A 6,876-nucleotide genomic window follows, 5' to 3' on the forward strand; every position below is an offset into this window, starting at 1 on the left:
GTATCCACATAGCATCGACAGGCAAACAACAATTTAATTAGTAAAATACAGACGAATGTAGAAATACCTAACATAAGCAACGAAAGGTAATAATAAATCTTCAGAACAACTCCTCCATAAACTTGATAAAAGCAATATATTAAAGAATGAAAGCCATTCATTCACGTGATGATAAGTATATTACTCCAATTACGATTTAATAACATAGAAACTAACACACAACTTAATACGCTGTGACGTATTTCCAATCCCTGCTTACCTCCCTGCCTTCTACATGTCCTCCAAGTAACACTCCACTCCCCAATTTAAGTACCGCCTCCTCGACCGTCTCATCAGTTGTTCTGTGTTCTCTCAAGACGCTTGACGTGTTATTTCACATTACAAACACTGTCGTAAAAAGTTGTACACCTGAAAAAGACAACGTCTGTTTTGATAAGATGACGGCATATGCCACCTGAATACTGATAATCGTATCACCGTCGTCCGCCAACAGACGGCGTATTGGCATAGCTACAAAAGCTCCATCCGTGTCTGCATTTTGATAGGGAATGCGCATGAAGCAAGCAGGCAACTATGCCACGGAGACGCATTTATGCTTCTTACAGCCAAGTGAGCGAGTTTGAAAGACGTCAAATTGTCGCCTACCGAGTGGCGGGATGGTCCTTTCGGAGAACTGCCACACAATTTGAACGCGCTGCTTTAGTTGTGCAACGATTCTGGTGTCAGTGGTCACGTGAACATTCTCACACCCGTAGACAAAGTTCTGGGCGTCCACGCAGCACAGACGCCCAACAGGATCGTCGTTTTGTAAGTGAACCGAGACGTATCAAGACGAACTGTTGCTAACCGATTACCAGCAGTGGGACTACGGGCACGAATACAGCTAGCCTGTCTTCCACTCACGCCACAGTATCGACGTACACGGCTCGACTGTTGCCGTCGGAGGATCACTTGGAATATGGAATGGCGCACCGTGGTCTTCAACGATGAAAGCAGATTCTGCCTGCAAGCAGGTGATGGTCGTGTGCTCGTACGACGTATAGCTGGTGACCGCTGTCCCGTAGAGTGCGTTCGTCTAAGACACACTGGTTCCACCCTACGCATTATTGTGTGGGGTGCGAAGCTACAACTCTCATTCATCTTTGGAGGTTAAAGTGGGAATGGTAACCAGTGCTCTAAGTGCAGAATGTTGTTAGATCCCTTGTTTTCCGTTCTTGCAACAGGGAGGTGATGTGTTGTTCCGACGGGATAACGCTCGCCCACACAATGACCATGAAATTCAACGTGTTCTGCAAGACGTGCAGCATCTTCCCTGGAGAGCACAATGCCCACACTTTCCTCCAACCGAACACGTGTGAGATGTGGTGGGATGAGAAGTGACCCGTATGACTGGTCAACCAACAGCTCTTACAGAACTACATCAACAGGTCGAACAGGCATGGAATAACGTATCCCAGGACAATATTCGCCATCTGTACGATTGACTGGATGCCAGGGTCAGCGTGTGCATTGCCCATCCTTGAAGGCCACACGTTGTACTAATATGGGTGTTTTAGCATGGGTCGAAACCTGGTGCCTCAGAAACGCTTGTGCTATGGATCTGTACACGTAATCATTTCATGTACTCCATACACAGTGTTGCAACAATAAATCTTGAGTGAACTGGAAACTCTAAACCAGCAACGTGTATCGATTTCTTAGTGGTGTCAACGAGTTTGCACAATATTTATGCTATTATGATGTTTTGATGATGCATGTTGACGAGTTCTTTTTCAACATTATTTAGTTTATGTTTATTATGCTTGCTGTTTATGATGGCTATTGATACATTCTTCTCTGTTTGACTAACTCCACTGTACTTTGTATTTTAATACTATGTAGATACCACCTTGTGACCAAGATCGGTTATAGTCTTTAAAGTGAGACGAAAATTGCAACTGTGCTCACATTTTATTCACATTCATATAAATATGTCTAGAGATGCCACGTGGAACGACCTCATAGGTTCAGTTATAACTAAATCAAATGTCTGTGATTTGTTTATTGCATATTCGGGAACACCAATTTCTCTACAAAAGAGGTTACGTAGGAAACGTGTGTGTGGTTCTGTATGGTTCATATCTGCATACGTGTCAACTGTATGGAGCTCATATTTGGTAGGATTAACAGAGTACACCGATTGTATACAAATAACAATAATTCTGTCTGGCTCAACGGTCTGGCCCAAGTTTTTCAACCGGATGCCGCTTCGTCGAACTGCGTGCCCCTAACCTACCCCAGTCATCCTGCTGGAGAAACAGGACCTTAGCATGTTACCGAACCACATGTCGTTCCTGACGAATCGTCACATCACAGAGATATAGACTAGGTTAAAGGGATGGAGTATTCTGTAGCCCGACCAGGTTTCGAACCTCCGTCATTTCGGCTTTACCGTTGAACCACCATATAGAACCGTGCATCTACAGAGACGGGCGGTGTGAATGTCCACAGACTTATTTGTCTTGTGAGATTTTGAAACATCTGAACTGAAGGAGAGAAACGTCTAAAACATCACGAGAAACTGGTAGAGAACGTCAAGCACCGTGGCTATCCTATAGAGATGGTGCAGAAAAAATGAGTCAAATAACATCTCCACACTGCCATACAAGCAGTCCCTTTTAACCACAGTCAAAACAAGAATTAAAGGAGACGTAATTAAGAATACCCCCTGCCACGCGCCTTACACAATTCTGCAGATTATAAATGTAAGTTTGGAAAGATAAAGAAATTGCTCTCGCAGTAGTGGTGCTCCCTACAGTCCATGGCTTCGTGGGGCCTGCACCACACTCGAACCCTACCATCAGCCTTACCAATTTAAATCGGGATTCATCTGATGGTCTTAAGTCACTGCGTTGTCCATGGTGAGAGGTAACGCCTGAAATTTGCCATTCTCGGCACACTATTGACACAGTGGATCTCGGATTATTAAATTCCCTAATATCTTTCATTATGGAAATGGTACGCTGTGAAGCCTCAATTTAACGCAGTACACGATTACTGAAAATGATTGAAGCGATTTTATAAATTCACTGTAGCTACATCAACTGACATATTGTCAGCACACTCAACACAGATCTAGAAAAACTCAAAAAGTTTTGTATTGTTGCAACCGCACTTCGGATTTTTGCCACGAAAGCGCGACACTGAGCGGTTAGGTAAGACGATGACAAGCTCCGAGGAAGCGTATGTTCTGCCCGCAGCGAATGAAGAAACGGTTGACCACGACCAGACGAGTTTCAGACGTAGTCCACAGATGTCGACGAAAAGAGGAAGCAAAGAGCTGAAGACACGACAACTGACAGTTTAGAAGAGCTTAAGCAAACGACTGAATCTGAAGCCTTACCGCTTGCAATTGCTATAAGCCCTGACTCCCGATAACAAGTCAGACGTTCTGAATTTTCGGCTCAGCTTCAACAGCTTATGGAAGACGGTGGGCTTTGTGAAAAACACATCTTCAATGATGAAGCAACATTTTTTGTGAATGGCACAGCGAATCTGGATAACAGAGAATCCCCACATCATCGTGCAGCACATCCGATACTTATTAAAAGTTAATCAGTTTGGAATTAACCTGCCAACAGGATGAGGCTCCACTCTCTACTATCTTTTTGTTCGTAAAGTTTCAACAGGGAACTGAGAAACCTATGGATTCGTCGTGGTAGGGTTGATCATAAATTCGTGATGTGGCTTAGACACTCTCCCCACCTAGCCCTATGTGGTTTTTTTGTGTGGTGTTATGTGAAAGATTCAGTGTTTACGCCTCTTCTACCACTAAACGTGCAAGAACTGCGAGCTCGCATCAATAGTGCTTTTGAACAGACTCATCGGGACATGCTGCACCGAACGTGGGAAGAACTTGACTGTCGACTTTATATCTACAGAATAAGTAGAGAGGGGGAGGGGGCATATAGGAAAACTTGTAATATGCCAAAAAAATTTCAGTTTTCCTACGTGTGCGCAGAGACTTGTGACAATATGTCAAATAATAAAGCTACAGCAAATCTGTGAAATTGCTTCACTCATTTATAATAACCTTGTACGTGACTTGCAGTATACATACGTATGTACAGTATTGGCAAAATAAAACTATTGCAGCAACTATTTGATGGACCTTCAGTTAGCCAATCAAACTTACATCATCTTCAATCATGTGGGGATAGTGTAATCTGGATTGCCTAACTGAAGGTCCATCAGATAGTTTCTGCGATAGTTTTATTTTGCCGTCCGTGTGGATGATTACACGTAATAAACAGACTGTACAGTTACGGCCTGTTTAGAGAACTAAAACGCCCTGTATAAAAATAACATAGATTCGATAAACAGGGATCTTGTAAAACTCAGCTCGCTCTTTCGTCCATGAGATCTAGAGTATCGTGACCAAACGCGACCAGGTTCATGCCGTGTTGGGCTTCCGGAAGGCGTTCCACAGTGTTTTATACTGTAGCGTAGTGAAGCAGAATACGAGATTACAGAGTATTGGACCGGATCAATGACTGAATTCAGAACTTACTTGAAGCTAGAGCTCAACAGTTCGTTTTTAACGGAACAAAAGTGTACCGCCAGTAAAGTCTGATCTATGTTTCGCATTTCCCATAATATTTTCTATCTGGTTGTTGAAATTTAACTTGTTCGTAATAGTAATCTCTAGGTATTCAGTTGAATCGATAGCTATAGAATTTGTGTAATTTATCACCTAATAAATATTTAACAGTCCCTATTTTTAGTACTCATGTGAAAAACTGCACACTTTTCGTTGTTTATGACCAATTGCGACTTTTCGCACCGTACAGGAACCTTGTTTAAATAAAATGTTACTTCATAGTGATCTTCTGCTGAGCTTACTAGACGGCAAAGGACAGCATCACATACACATTAAGAGCGTTACTCATAGTGTCTCCTAAATAGTGACAGTAAAGGGCATATAACACTATAGATATCACTTCGGTTTCACCATTACATTTGAGTTCAGAATATAGATTCCACAACAGGTGACTGTCAGTGAGACTGGAGGTAGTTTTGTAGACCACATGTACTACTACTCTTGTAAACAGGTGTGTCTTGCTTTCTTAAAACCCCTGAGCACTTCTGAGCATTCTTTTTCCGAGTTCCTACAGTATGTTACGGTTATGTGACAGGCCACCTCAGTTGCAGATTTTATCCGTCACAAAAAAAAATATCAAATGTGAAGAGCGTGAGTCGAGCTTGATAACCAACTACATGTATGTGGAACATGACTTTAGTTCTGTGTATCAGTTCTAATTACCTGTGCTCTCACGGGAAACATATCTCTGTCCGAGAGATCTGCGGTAAATTATGGTCAAGAATGGAGGTTATTCGCTCGAAAATTCTGTCCAGAACTTGACAGGGAAATCGCTCGACGCTGCAGCTACATTAAGTTTCAGCGACTTGAGGCCGCTTTTCAACTCCACTAGTACTGATTACCATATCATTCATATTACCAGCGGCATCTCTACACACTTCCGTCTCTGTATAAATACTGCAACATAAATCTATTGCACCTACCTTCTATAGTCAAACATTGGTTTCGTTCTACAGTTTTTACCCCTATACTTCCTTGCGTTACCAAACTGACTATTCCTTGAGTCTTTTCGATACCTCTTCATTAATTATCCTGTCTACTCATCAAACGTTCCGTTGCATCACATTTCTTCATGTCTCAGCTGTTTGTCTTCTTCCTTTCATTTCGCTACAATGCCACACGCCATAGATTTACCTTTAGGAAGGTGATATTCGAATAATATATAATCAGCAATGATAATTAAGTCCCTGGGAGAAAAAATAAAATCTTTCAGGTTTTTCCATGACATAGTGTCTCTCTGACGGCAAAAGACTATAAGATCAGTCGAACGGAACGGATAATGTCAGGAAAACAGGTTTTAAGTTTAACATTACAACGAGGGTAAAAGCGTGGTGAAATTAAATTAGGTTTTGCTGAGGGAACTGCGATTATATTAGATTAGAAAATCTTGTCTCACATTAGGAAATGCAACAAACGAAAGTAGTATTGGAGTTTTGTTATTTGTGCAGCGAAATTACGGACGATCGCCGAAGTAGAGAGAATATGAAATGCACGTTGGAAATAGCAAGAAACGTGTTACTGAAAGAGGTACGTATTTTAACATATAATGTACAATAAGGTGCCAACGTATAGGATAGCGATAAGCAACTATACAGACAGCGGTAATATTGCGTATACAACGTGTAAAAGGGCAGTAGTCTGGTGGAGTTGTCATTTGTGCTCAGGTTATTCGTGTGAAAAGGTTTCCGGCGTGATTATCACCGCGTGACGGGAATTAACACACTTTCAATGCGTAATGGCAGTTGGAGCTAGACGCATTGGACATTCTATTTCGGAAATCGTTAGGGAAATCAATATTCTGAGATACACAGTGTCAAGAGTGTGACGAGAATACCAGATTTTAGGCATTACCTATCACCCAGGCAACGCAGTGGTCGACGGTCTTCGTTTAACGACCGAGAGCAGCGGCGTTTGCATAGAGTTGTCGGTGCTACTAGACAAGCAGCACTGCATGAAATAACCGCAGAAAGCAATGTGCGATGTATGACGAACGTGTCCGTTAGGACAGTGCGGCGAAATTTTGCGTTAATGGGCTGTGCCAGCAGACGACCGACGCAAGCGCCTTTGCCAACAGCACGACACCGCCTGTAGCGGCTCTCCTGGGCTCTGATCGCACTCGACTCGAGAAACCTGTCCTGGTTAGATGAATCCACATTCCAGTTGGTAAGAGCTGTTTTAGAATGTGGGAGAGACACTACAAAGCCATGGACTCAAGCTGCTAACACGGCACTACCCAA

The sequence above is a fragment of the Schistocerca cancellata genome, chromosome 5 (genome assembly GCF_023864275.1).
Source record: "Schistocerca cancellata isolate TAMUIC-IGC-003103 chromosome 5, iqSchCanc2.1, whole genome shotgun sequence".
Classification (NCBI taxonomy): Eukaryota; Metazoa; Arthropoda; class Insecta; order Orthoptera; family Acrididae; genus Schistocerca; species Schistocerca cancellata.